We start from the raw sequence: 14,858 nt of genomic DNA on the forward strand, positions 1-14,858 counted from the left end.
GGTACTGAGAGGGGCGGGGAGGATACTCAAGTACTGAAGCTTTTTCAAATCCACATCTATCCAGGCTTCTAACCGTACATCATATCTGCCTAGAAGACTAAAAATAAATAATAAAACATTTAAAAAGAATCCGATGTACTAGGCCGTACTTAATAAAATTAACACCTCGTCTACGCGATTTATATTATGGTTTTAAAAGTAGTACCATCCATCTCATATCCTAAATGTTTTTTTTTTTTATATAACTGTAGCAAATATATATAATCTTTTTTGATTTCCACCTTCTATCAGCATGCATTTAAAACAGCTTGCTGCCATCACAAAATGTAGCTTTTACGAGTAGACAATAACTTCCTTATAATCTCTTTTTTATAGGGTCTTACATTTTTCGGACAATGATGACTACTTTTGATTGTTGCCACTATCGCCTAATTAAGGTGAAGCCATCACAATAAAACTGAACTCGTTAGTTCAAGTTACAAGGCTGATATGACCCATGATAATGTTTGGATTTTCATAAAAGAGAAGGGAATTATCTAAGTCCACTTACGCTAGGTATAATCGAATATTTAACAATTATTTATTTAACCTATGTAGCTTACTGCTAGATTATAGTCGACGTTAAATGAGAATAAACGAATACATAATATTTAACAGAATATGAGCGTCAATAAATCTCCCCACAACGCCCTGCATTAACGATACATTTTCTACTCGATAATGAAACCAACGGGAAAGAATCACCCATCTACCGGCCATAAACTCGCCGTGATTTTATGATCGACATCTCATCCCGATATCAGAAACATAATCATTCCACCCATTATCGTTTCCATTGAAAGGTCTCATTGATTGGGAATCATTTCTAAAGCAGTTATCACGCACACTTATGCGCGGGCGCCGATGGGGTGAAGAGGGGGGGAAACGCACCTCCTGTACCTGTTATTCTAATTGATTTCCACTAAACTCAACTCATCTCATCCGCCACCGCGCCACATACCAGTTTATTCAAATCGAATCGACTCTCATACCCGATCCATTGACCCATCGTGGATTTAATCAAACGTCTTTTGTTAACTAAAATTAAATTTCCTGTCAATCATACAAATAACGAATGATTAATTTATGTGAATCGACACAATCATAATTTTACTGCGTTAGGAGCTATCACACAGCGTTTTAATTTAAACAACAAAGCCACAGTTTCGAACGCTTAAAAAACCTGACAAAAAGCGTTCCCGGGAGTCATCATTCAAATTACGCGATTGGTCTCGGCGTAGTCTAACGGTAGCGATTAAAATCGATTACGATAATACGCAGCACTCGAAACTATTCGATACGATGGGGTATTAATCGATCCGATTTTACGCCGCGACACACAGTTAAACACAATAATCGCTTTAATGAATAAAAAGATACATTTAGGGGCGAGGGCTCGCACATGTTAAAAATAAACTGCGATAGAATAATGCTGTCTATTGCGACGTCATCTAAACAATATCGTGCGATTTAAGCATATTATTCAATGATCGCGGTTAATCCTATTATTGTAGCAGAGGACAATGCTCCACTTGTGCAGCTGACGCCATAAAAAAACCTGCCAAAAGGGGCGCTGGCGCAGCCCGGGCTGTGTACATTGAACGCGCAAGCCCTGGCAAGCCGAATGTTCGGACGAACCAGTATACCATTACTCTGGGATCCGTCAAAAAATATCCGTAATAAAAGTGCGCACTTATACTGGTTATCTTGATCGTTAAAACTCGTGTGTAGTTAAACAATAAAATGACACCCCTAGGGATTTAACCCCCGCGAACCGCGATCGGCAGCCCTATTCAAATTATATTTGCAAACACGATAACGCCAAATGGCACCCAATTAAAACACACATAAATAAGTGTTAGACGTCTGTCGGGCGATTTTTTTACAAGTCTGTTCGTGAAACCGATACTCGGCCGTCATAAAATGAAGGACCGTTAGATTTTCTATTAACCGAACCTGTCAGATGTGTAGCGTCGGGGGACAATAAATAATAATAGACGGATAATCAATACGCGTACAGTCGGGTTTTTATACACAAAATTCTTAATTAATGATCGAGATACCACGGTCACGGAGAGGCTGTTAGAAAATGGTCTTAAGATGCTGAATTACTATCATATTTTAGAGCAAGTGCAGAAAGATAGCCCTGGCTTTTATACCTACAATACCTACATGTAGAACGCAGCTGCTCATTATCATTAGATTTATTTGGAAGCAACACCTTGCCCAGATTTCAGATACAATACATTAACAAGATAATTTATAATATCTTAATTTAAGATACTTAAGCATATATGTTTAATGGTTATCATTGTATAGGTAGTTAAGTACGTAGGGTAGGTAAGTACCTACCTATTCAAAATGACTGTGCACCGTTGGTGACTACTCTGATAGAGATCCTGAGCCAAAAAATGCGTCTTGTGTTGTTCTTTTTTCGTCGAAGAGGAGAGTTTTGGAATAATTTTAGTTTTGAATTTGTAGTACTTATTCCAGAAGCTGATCAATTTTATAAGCGTGTTTTTTACTAATGGTGACGACTCACGACTGTAGCTTATTTTAATTCGTTAAACGGTAAAACAAACTATCGGGCCATAAAATTAGCACCGATGGCTGCGGTAGACGAATGCAAATATATTATAAATATTATAATTAGAATGTTACACAATAAATTCGTTTCGGCACCTTTCTTCGTAGCCCAGTCAATGACGCAGTTTTATCGTTATTTATGTTATGTCGGGCTTATTAGTTATCCGGTACCTACATATATACACAGATTGTTAGTCGTTGCCCGCTACTTCCTTTGAGTGATGATAATTGATAAAAACTATCCTTTGTCCTTGTCCTTCCTTAATTGGGCCTCAAAATATTTTCTCACTAAATTTCACGGACATGCAGACAGACTACTTATAACGGTTCGTGTCGTCCACAATGCCGCGCAGATTAGTCAAATCTAACCTTTAATAACATGACAATACGAGTCAAGGCGCGCGTCGTCATGAATGACACGATCTACATAATAGTAGGTAAAGATGCCGGCACTATTGGACTCGACTGGGTCATCCGGCCCAATCCGAACAATGTTTATAAGATGTCACAGCGATACGATACCGATCTGTCAGTGTCAAAAGTGACGTTTTTTGTTGAAGAAGTCTCAAGTTTAATATTTTAGTGTGATGTTCTGAATTTTGTAAGGATATTATTCCTTTTCTTCATATGGCAACCCCAGAGCCATCTATCAGTGTACAAAATCCTTCATTCTTCATGGAGCGGGCTAGTAGGTAAAACCCGTTTCGAGCGTGCATGTTCACGCGTTCGGCCATTCTCACGATAAACGCCAATTAGGCTAGAATTACTCTGAGAACGCAAAGGTAACGGGTAACACTAGTAACACTACAGCATTTCCTATTAATGTAATATCAAGTACCTAAATAAAACAGATACCTAATTTCACTTAACATGATGTATAATGAATAAACAACTAAATAAATATTATAAGACTTCTTACACAAATTGACTTAGCCTCACAGTTAAGCTCAAGAAGGCTTGTGTTGTGGGTACTCAGACAAGGATATATATAATACACAAATACTTATGAATAAGTAGAAAACACCCATGACTCAGGAACAAATATCTGTGCTCATCACACAAATTAATACCCTTACCGGGATTCGAACCCAGGACAATCGAGAGGACTAGGGCCAATATCGACTAGGCCAGACCTGTGGGCCAGACCACACTGGAATTGATATTGACTAGCAGAAAATGCCCAGAAATACCAACTTTTAACTAACTGTGCCTATTCACATTACAAGTCTAAGGGCCCACTTGCGCCATCCAGGGTTAGCCACTAACTCGAGGTTAACCCAGGAGTTACCAGTAATCCCCCCGCGGGTTGCCCACCTTGTCGTGGTGGAGGGGCTTAGTAGCCGTGGCTTGGTCACCCACGGTGAAGCGAAGAGGCAACCAGGGCCGGCCTGTTTGAGGTGCGGGCTGGCCCGAGGAGGACGCTCCAAGTGGGCTTGGTGAGCCCGCTTGTGACGCGCTGGAGGTGGACCGTCGAGGAAGAGGAGTGTCGGTATTGCGGTGAGCCGTTCTCCCTATCCTCGACGGCCGAGGTGGGATCGCAGGGGAAGAGGCGTGATGGTATCACGATGCGCCACTCTCCCTATCCCTTGCGACCTTGGCGGGGCCGTTCCGCTGTAGCGGCGTTGGTGGGGCTGCAGAGGAAGAGGAGTGTCGGTGTTACGGTGTGCCGTTCTCCCTGTCCTCTGCAGCCGAGTTGTGGTTTGCGGCAGAACCATGGACCTCATCTGCCGCCGGGCGCTGGGGAGTTTTCTGGCGCCCGTGGCCTCCTTGTGGCGGGCTCGGGGGGGTCGGTCCGCTTCACTGCAGGACAGGGGCCGAGGAGGAAGGCGCGTCGAACCATCTGGCGCGCCTCGCGTGAAGGGCCTTCGGGCATCCGCGAAGGAGCCGCTCGCAGGCGGCTGCCGCCGGTGGGGTCGCGGATGAGTACGCAAGTGTTCCCGTAACCCCACCAATAAGGCGGCGAGGTGGCATATGGGGGGTTTTTAGTGGGTATACCGTGGGCCTCATTAGCCTAGACGGGAGTCCCACATAACCACTCGGGTCATCCCCCGCACCCGGGTGGTATGCGGAATGCATTTTCCCCCCTGGAAAAAAAAAGGAGTTACCAGTAAAATTTAACCCTGTGTTAACGGTTAACCCCGAGTTAGTGGCTAACCCTACAGGGTGCAAGTGGCCCTTACATTAGGTACACATTCTTGAGCAGATTTACATGCATAATGCAAAGAACATTACAAACTTTATTTCTCGTAGTTAACTTGTAGTAAAACTAACGTTACTTATTCCATGTAGAAAACTGCCCGGTTACAGAACTTCTATAAAATTGCATAACAATCGTGCAGATTCTATAACTAGGCGATATCAATTCAACACAAGCGATCGTTTGCTGGCGCCTTTCCCGCAATAATGATATTGTTGACAAACAAAACAGAATGGTTGCAAACAAATTGTATTGCGAATGAGTTCGCGCCAAAAGCGGCGGCCATTTGCAAGTATTGCGCGGGCCTTTCCTGGAGATGTCTTCCCAGTGTCGAGAGGTGAGCCGATCGGACGCGATTGGTTGGACCAGTCTAACTGTGACTTAGAAACCCGTAAAAATTACAAACTTGAGGTCGATTCTAATTTAACAATTTGTAATGGTTTTAACTGGTTCTGTAATGATCTTCGGTGATTGGCCTGCATCTCACGCACTAATTTCACATCATTTCGCATGCACCAATCAGCGACAGCGATCTTCAAGGTAGATATCACCAAAAATAGTGTTGTACACTATAAAAAAAAATTGCTTACATCCTTAATATTGTTGACAATGAGAAACAAACCATATTTCCGGTAAATTGCTTACACGTGTAGTGCCTAATCAGTTGCCCCGTACCCCGTACGATTTTGATTTTTAGACCGGTGATTCTTTTTTTTGCATAACTACCGCCAGATATTTCGACCTAGCGATCTCTAGAATCATAAAAAATAATTAAATTCACCTGCGCTCCGGACTCGTCTGTTTAAGCTTACAAATGGGAATACACCATGTCCTTAGTTGGCGACTCTAGACTCAGGTAATTTAGTTTAGTGGCGGCGCGCGACCCCTGCCCCACTATCGCTTCATTAGGGCGCTACATTACAGCTGGAGAAAATGTATTAGAATGATATAGGCTGGGAAACATGTCCTAGTTTATTTATTAATCATGTTACCATGTACACTTTAGACAGTTTACTGTTACAAACGTGTACACGCGGGTCGCTTTTCTAAATATCTACTCAATAAACAAATTCATCCGTATTGGAATGGAAGCTCATCTGCGATGGCTTATAAATATAAATAAGTAAGTAAATATTCTTTATTGTGCACCATACAGTTAAAAATAGACAGACAATGGAAAAACACGTAAAAGTTAGATAACAACAGGCGGTCTTATTGCTAAGAAGCGATCTCTTCCAGACAACCTTTATAAATAGTAAAAACGCGAAGAAAAGCGACCATTATAGCGCAATATTAGAGTTGGGAAAACGTATTAGAAAGGGGTTGTAGTTCAATATTTTCTAATTTTCACAATGAGTGGGCTTGCTGACAACCTGACCTATGAGACATATTTTGTTATTAAGGCAGAGAAAATATTTCGACTTACTCTAATTACATGGAATGTATTCGATAACACAACTAGTTTCACGTCTGTCGCTCCGACTACATTAGATTCCAGCAAGTCTTGTCGCCGCGTTAAAGGTTAGCGCGCTCTCGACGTTTCTTTGTTGTGGACTTCATTAACCGCTGCAAGAAGCCCAGAAAGGCAGCACAATAAATTTAGGCACTTACGTACCTACAGTCAGCAGCTGAAGCGGCGAATGATAGTCACTGGGACTTCAAGTGTCTTTTGGTTGAGCTTAATTTAAAAATAATTGAAAAAGCGGCCAAGTGCGATTTGGACTCCTTTTTTAAATACCATTTATGACGTATTAAAAAAAAAACTACTTACTAGATCTCATTCAAACCAATTTTCGGTGGAAGTTTGCATGGTAATGTATATCATATATTTTTTTTAGTTTTATCATTCTGTTATTTTAGAAGTTACAGGGGGGGCACACATTTTACCACTTTGGAAGTGTCTCTCGCGCAAACTATTCAGTTTAGAAAAAAATGATATTAGAAACCACAATATCATTTTGAACACCTATCCATAGATACCCCATACGTATGGGTTTGATGAAAAAAGATTTTTTGAGTTTCTGTATAAGTATGGGGAACCCCCATAATTTTTTTTTCTATTTTTGTGTGAAAATCGTAATGCGGTTCATAGAATACATCTACTTACCAAGTTTGAACAGTATAGCTCTTATAGTTTCGGAAAAAAGTGGCTGTGATATAAACGGACATACAGACGGACATGACGAATCTATAAGGGTTCCGTTTTTTGCCATTTGGCTACGGAACTCTAAAAATATGTTTATACCATATGTTTAGAGCTCCGTAAAATTCTAGACTTAAATCGACCGGGGTATAAACCGTGATGACCTTTTTATATCCCGGTCGATTTAAGCCTAGTGAAAACTCACAGTGGATCATTCAAAACCCCCATTCATTAGGCCATGTGGTTGCGGCCGACCTCAAGGACGACATGGACATCGAACGGGAGCGGAGGGCCTTATCGGTGCGTGCGAATATGATAGCTCGAAGGTTTGCGGGTTACTCTTTTCGGAGCTTTCTGTACTTCCCTGTATACCTGTAACCTTTGGGTTCAGTATTCGCAGTGGGCCTATGGGGCTCTCAGTGTACAATATAATAACGCGTTCCGGGTGATTATGGGACTGCCTCGCTTCTGTAGCGCATCAGGAATGTTTGCGGAGGCGCGCGTTGATTGTTTTCAGACAACCTTGCGCAGGCGCGCCGCATCCCTGGTGCGCCGGGTGCGGGACTGTCCCAACATCATCTTAAGAATGATAGGGGTTAAGTCCGATTGTCCGCTTATGCTACATTGTGTGGGAGTACATTCCCCTATGGGCTCCATACAGTGGTAACTGGTAGGTTAAGTGTATAGGTTTAGGTATAATTTTTAGGTTTACTAACCCTTTGGAAACTTTTTTACTAACAAAATGTATGTATGTGTCACAGTTTCATTAAATAAATGATTTCAAATTGTTGTTGACGGAAATCTTATGCGATTATTTTCCACCAACCAACCACAGAACCGTTAACACAGTGTCAAATAGTACTGGTAACCATAGTAATACCAGGTTTAACCGGTTAACTCCGGGTTAGTAGAATGGTGTAAGTGGCACTAAATAAAAATAAAAAGTAATGTAAGTAACTTCAAATAATTTTTATAGGACATTGTCTAGATACTCCATACAAAAAACTGTCATAGTGCTCATATGGTCACCACCATTCGACACGAGATGTATTATCTGAACTCAAGTTTGATGTGAAGAAGACAAGATTTGAACCTGGGTACGTCCTTAAACTACGTCCGAAAGAGAGGTATGGGCATAGTAAATGTCATTTCGCTTTATGTGGTAGGGCACAGCACAGCGGATGTCATTCGAGATTTAGAGCAGAGCCAACTGGGGAAGTAACTCCACCTTACAGAAAACCGCAGCCAAATAACACTAGAACCTAGTCCTCTGGAGTTACAGAAAAAGGTTGAGTAAGGCTGATCTAACATGATATAATATCGTCAGGTGACAAAAAAAAAACTCACTACCACAAGTTACTAGCCATAGTGAACCATATTTATACCTAAATAAGGTTGATTTTCGTTTAATTACTTTTTGGTAATAAGTGAGTATTGGTTGTCACCTGACGATACTATCTAAACGCGACTTACATGATGAAAATATGGATAAAGGGACTTAATGGAAGAAGGGTCAAGTAAAACAGCCTTTTTATAATCTATTTTTTCATTGATTTAATAGACATGTAGGTAGGTTACATATACATATTTATCTCACCATAAAACTATATTATATGCATTAATTTACTCAGCTATGTGACCTAATAGTGATCAGTGAACCAACAACAAATATAGGTATGGCCTTACAATATTAACGCCTAGAAACCTAGAGTTCTTTCGTGAAGCCAAAACACATCTCGGCTATAAGGCAACATGCGATACAGCTCGGTTTTAGAACTTTTAGTGTGTTCACAATGAATGTACGGACTTACCCTCTAGGCCTTATTATTGCAAGGGTAAGGCGCGCCGCAGCCGCCGCCCACGACGGCTGAGGATCGCTTTTCTACGGATACCAACAAACAATTTTAACATTCAACTTATCTATGTGAGTCGATCTAACAATCAAAATGGGTTATTTAAGCAAGCTTAATCGATTGTTTCCATCGAGCCGCTCACATCATTTTCACTTACATAACATTTTACTAGCGGCGGCGGGCCGGTGACCTTTACCTTATGCTCAGAACTCGACTAGGATCAAAGCACCGACTGAAGGATTACTATCAGGTAGGTGGAAAACAGAAACTTGAATTTCGCACATTTGCCTCATTACTATATGGCGCCAATTCAGAAATTTCAAGCCTATAAATATCAGCACAAATATAGAATTAAGAGTTACCTATTAGCCGCCATTCACAAAACCAATGAGACATGACATGAGACATCGAAATTATCCGATGAAAACACAACTGTTTTCACGCGCAAGAATTCGTCAGTTTACATACTATTATGCAAATAATAATTTACGTGATGCAACCGAATGTACCTCCCTGATATAATCCCCGACTGATGTGCCACACGGCACAACCTGACTGGTAAACTATACACTAATAATCTCTGTATATTAATCTCTACGTCACCGGCACCCGCCGTCATACCCGTGCGTGGATACACTGGCAAGAAATTAACTAAAAACATAACAAAATAAGGGCTTACAGCCGCTTTGTACAATAAAAATACATTTTCTTTGGCTTTAACACCTCTGGGAAGCGTAAAATATACTTTTGTATAAGCGTTTAAATTGAGTAAGTGATCCGTCCGTCGGCAGGCGGCTAGCGATTTGTGCGCGTAACAAGTCTTAGGTCTCCCTTATGGCTCGGCTACGAAAAAACGTTCAGAAGTTTAAGATGTAAATTATGTCTGTGATGGGAAAAATTGTAAGACACAGTCAGTCGCTTACAAAATTTAATTCCTGTCCAGTCGGGCATATAAATATACGCAGCAACCTTTGTGATGGTTAAAATATATCCGCCTGCCGACGAAGTACATAAAACAATGCTCTATGTTTGACACAGGACAATAGAGGTACATAAAAATATGTAAAGGAAACAGCGTGATATGTTAGGTTACGGCGCACTATACATGGCATCGACGCGCTCGGCGGGGCGGGAACTAGTGCACGAGCACTGCGACTACGTGTGTACCGCGACACTTCTAACAAATACTATTGACAAATGGTGCGGTGACATTAGACATCATACGCCCAGATGTGTAAGTGCCGATGAGTGAATTTCCAAAATAATCAAAATTTTCACACAGACAGACCTCTTTTCAAACGAAAAGCGTAGGTAGCACTTGAAGACAACATACACAAAATATGTTTTTGTGTGAATTATCTTATTAGCAAAGAGAATTTGAAATAGATGTGTATGGTCAAAGAAAATTTTGTAGCCACGTTAATTTACTGCCATTATTCGACACATAATTAAAACTTTTAGAACGCCATTTGACTCTGATCCTTATTGTTTCACTGATAGGTGTTAAATTTGTTAAATATCAAAAAGTTGCGCTACTTACCGGGCACAACCTAAAGGTTATAGCGCCATCGCTCGAAACGATATCGCTATACGTTTGGACTTTGATCTACTAGATGGCGCCACATTTTGATATTTAACAAATTTAACACATATCAGTCAAATAATAACGATCAAAGTCAAATGGCCTTCTAAAATTTTTAATTGTTTCGAAAGATGGCAGTAAATTTACCGTGGCTACAAAGTGTTCTTTGTCAATCCTCCTCTAATTCAAATTCTCTTTGGTATTAGTATCATATTGTAAAAAAATTGTTATTATAAATGATAAAATGTCACCGAACCTTTCTCTTCGTAAAAATGATTTAATTGAACATGCGTGGTAATACGTTTGCGAGGTTACGTATGTAATGTGACTAGGTCTCGACTTACACTTATTGCACTTAAATCCTCAAAATCATACCCTGTCATGGAAACAGCACATTTAATTGTACATCATATGATATTTTAAATAATTTTACGATAACATATAATACAGAATTATCTAATAATCCAGTACTAAAGTATTGTACTAACGTAACAAATTCATAGTCTAACAATTATATGTCCTAACATTTCGATTAAGATCAAATGAACAAAACATTTTGCGTACAGTCAACAACAAATACAACTAACCCTAACGCATATTTTGCTAAAACATTTTATTATACATTGTATCAGTTGGATGTATTTCGATATTTATAAAATCAACTTTCTATAGAGAAACCGGAACAAAATGCCCCCACGCCCTCTATACATCGCGTCGAATGAAGTTGCTCACATAATTGTGATCGAACTTCACTTGGTAAGTTCGTTTGATCATCAAATAACCTTCGCTTACATAACTATATAGACGCAACGCACATGAACAGCAAAAGCCGGTACTTTGTGTGAGCGTTGGGCATTAGATTACTTTAGTTGGTGGCGTAGGTGCTCTGAAAAGGGGTGCGAATTAAAACAAATATATCTACCGCATTTCCCACGGCTAAGGCCTGATTTAGACGGCACGCGAAGTCGCATGCGATTCTAGTTACATTGCCGACTATTGAGGTTACAACCAATTAAGCCGAACGATTAAATACCGCGATGTAATGAAACTCGCATGCGAATTCTCGCACCGTGTAAATGGTCGGTAGGAAAGTTCCCTCTATAACTTTAGCGAAGCTTAATTAAAAAATCCTCTGACAGGGTATGCATTGAAACCACTAACTCCCTAAGTGACCTGTGAACTTATGTATATACTTATAAAATAAAGTGCGCCCCGCCGACCTGCTACGACGTGATACGAGACGGTCGAGTCAACCGAGCTTTGTACATGATCGAGGACATTTGGCACAAACGGTGACGGCTTCATATACTATTTATTAACAAGCGTAAATTGCATCCGTGACGGACAGATAAATAATAAAGATCGTCTTGTACATGCGTTCTTCGTTGTTGTAGATGGCGTCATTAAGTGGCTCAGTTTCATATACCGCGTGTATTTTTGAGACCCTAAACTATACTCGAAACCGTAATTCAAGACCAAATAAACTACGACAATGTTGCCACTGCAATAAAATATTTGTACAATAGTTTTTTTACAAAAAAACACACTAAGATAATTTATTTATGGGAAATTTTAATTCTATGATTTAAAGACGTAATTTTATGTACTTATTTTTACATAAATACAAGACACCCTAATAAAAACTTAAATATCCATGATTTTTGGCTGCAAAGCTGGTAATGTACTTGTAACACTTCGGGTATTCATAACATTTGGTGCAATAATTCACAAATAAGTTGAGAACGAAGTCGGATGTCATTTATGAAATAATAATGATAAAAATATAAAATATTTCATTATTTCATTTCATTATTTCATTATCAATGATGTAGTCCAATATAAAGACGCATATATTACGTGACGACCGGTTTGGCCTAGTCGGTAGTGACCCTGCCTACGAAGCTGATGGTCCCGGGTTCAAATCCTGGTAAGGGCATTTATTCGTGTGATGAGCATGGATATTTGTTCCTGAGTCATGGGTGTTTTCTATGTATTTAAGTATTTATAAATATTTATATATTATATATATCGTTGTCTAAGTACCCTCAACACAAGCCTTATTGAGCTTACTGCGGGACTTAGTCAATTTGTGTAATAAATGTCCTATAATATTTATTTATTTATTATTTATTATATTATTAGGAAAAGGTTGGCGAAGTGTATTTGACAGTGACGTATCTGTCGTAGTTTTTTTGGTCTTGAATTACGGTTTCGAGTATAGCGTCTTTAGAGCGTCGGCGTCTAGCCAGCGGTATGAAAAATGGTGTTGCTGTGCAGTCGCGCCAACGTTGCGTCGAGCGGCCGCCTCCGAGTTGACTAGACCCGACGCTCGAGGGACGCCAGTGTGATCTCTCTAAATCCATCATTAGATATGTTGAGTCGTACTAAGCAATTCATAGATGGTAAATTTAATTATACTTTCAGTTAACTTACTATAACTACGACTTTAAGCGAGAATAAAAGCGCTATACAACCTCACTAAGTGACGCCATCTTCAATAAAAAATAAATCGACTTTGTAAGGACACTCTCTATTATTTACCTGTCTATTTTACTGTACATCTACGACAGACGTAGAGATCGGAAGAAATAGAATTCTAGAGATTCTTAAACCCGAAGTATGGGAAGGGAGAAGCGAACTCGGACGAGTCGAAACACTATAATTACCAACTATTGTACATCATATATTCCTCTTTTAAATAAACTTTTAGAATCGCAAAAAATTAAAGCACGTGTAAAATTCTCTTAGAAAAATGATTAAAAAACATATGTTCAAAAATTTTTAAACTCTCAATAACAAACGGGTCGCGGATACTCGCGCGGCGGCGGCGCGGAGCTGGCGGCGTGGCACCTGGGCCGGACTCGGAATACGTTTTGTAATCGTAATTATTACGTTCTAAATGATGCACTTCTGTCCTCCAAGATGACGCAAGTGTTGCATTAAAAAAAAGTTATATTAACTCCTCAAGTTGCATTTAGAAATGTGAAAAACCTTGAGCCCCAGATATTTATGATTTTTCATACATTTCGTTAGCGATATCGCGTCCGAGGAACTTACGCCGTCGTGATATCGCGGGCAACGCGAGGAGTTAAACTACACTTCCGACATACTTAGGACACCAAATGAAACTTGTTTTTTTTTTCAAGTCCGGACACGTGAATTACTCTCTACTTCCACAAATGACTGATGAAACTTAATATTAATCACGAAACTGACAGAACGGGACCAAGTTTACTCTGTACAGCCTTTGCGATAACAATATGTAAGCGTCATCACTCATCATAAACGTCCAATTTCATTACGCTTATAATGTCGCTGTTACACTTTGTTCTGTCAAAGTCTGTTCAAAGTTAACGTAGACTGACTGTCACTAAACATGACATATTTTTTTTTTAAAGTTATTTTTATTAGTATAGTCCGAGTCCAGCGTTACACGTGACGGCGTCCGCCGGCGCGGCGCCGCTGCGCACTCTTACACCGCACACGCCGCGCCCGATTTCAATCCGACTAATTACGAATCAATTTTTTTGTGTTCAATACATACTATTAATAAGCCACTAATATTGCACTACCCGTTTTAAATACTTAGGTACGTCTCCTGGGTAACTTTTTACAGCCATGTTTTAATACAAAACTTGCATTGTTGTCAAAGATACTAAAATATGTATAATGAAAACATTTATATCTTAAGAAATTCTCTCGATGTCCCCTGGCTGACGGCACAAATCAAAAGTTACTGTATAAAAATGGCTTGGTAAACTCAAACAAACATAACATATGTAACGAAGATCTGATACACATGTTATTTATAACTTCTGATTTGATAATGAAAACATACCTGTTAACTCGGAAACTTCCGACTGCCCTACCTTGCACATATTGCCGCAGATGCGGTTCGCGGAGCCGGGTTGAGATCGGGCGCGGCGCGAGCGCTCTTACGCTTAACTGACTAGTTACACGACACGGTCGAGCAGAGCCCGCGTGTCCGTAATTCGTATCCGATGTAGGACGCGTTCACGGATTGGTTCGCTAAAATCCACGATCGGTATGAATGTAGATTTTAAAAGGTGGTCTCTCTCATAAATAGGTAGTGCATTACGTGTGTCTTACGCATGTTAAGATTACCATTTGTGCGTTGTATTTTGTGCATAATGTTTAAATAAAAAAACACAATTGTTTCTTTTGCATCACAACAATGTCAAAAGTTGAATTCACGCCGCTTTCATAAGTATGTAAATTTCTGTACTCATATTTCATAGTCCTGTTCCGATTATTACTTCATACCGACAGTGTTTTCTTAATAACCAATTACGTGAAAGAGCGTGCTCACAAGAATACGCTGCCGCGACGCACCAAAACGAAGGGAGATGCAAAATTTGACGGTTCACTTATCATAGACGGATAATACTTGCAAATTCATACAATTACAACAGTTACGGTGGCCACGATCACGTGATA

This window comes from Cydia pomonella, chromosome 19 (assembly GCF_033807575.1).
Source record: "Cydia pomonella isolate Wapato2018A chromosome 19, ilCydPomo1, whole genome shotgun sequence".
Classification (NCBI taxonomy): domain Eukaryota; kingdom Metazoa; phylum Arthropoda; class Insecta; order Lepidoptera; family Tortricidae; genus Cydia; species Cydia pomonella.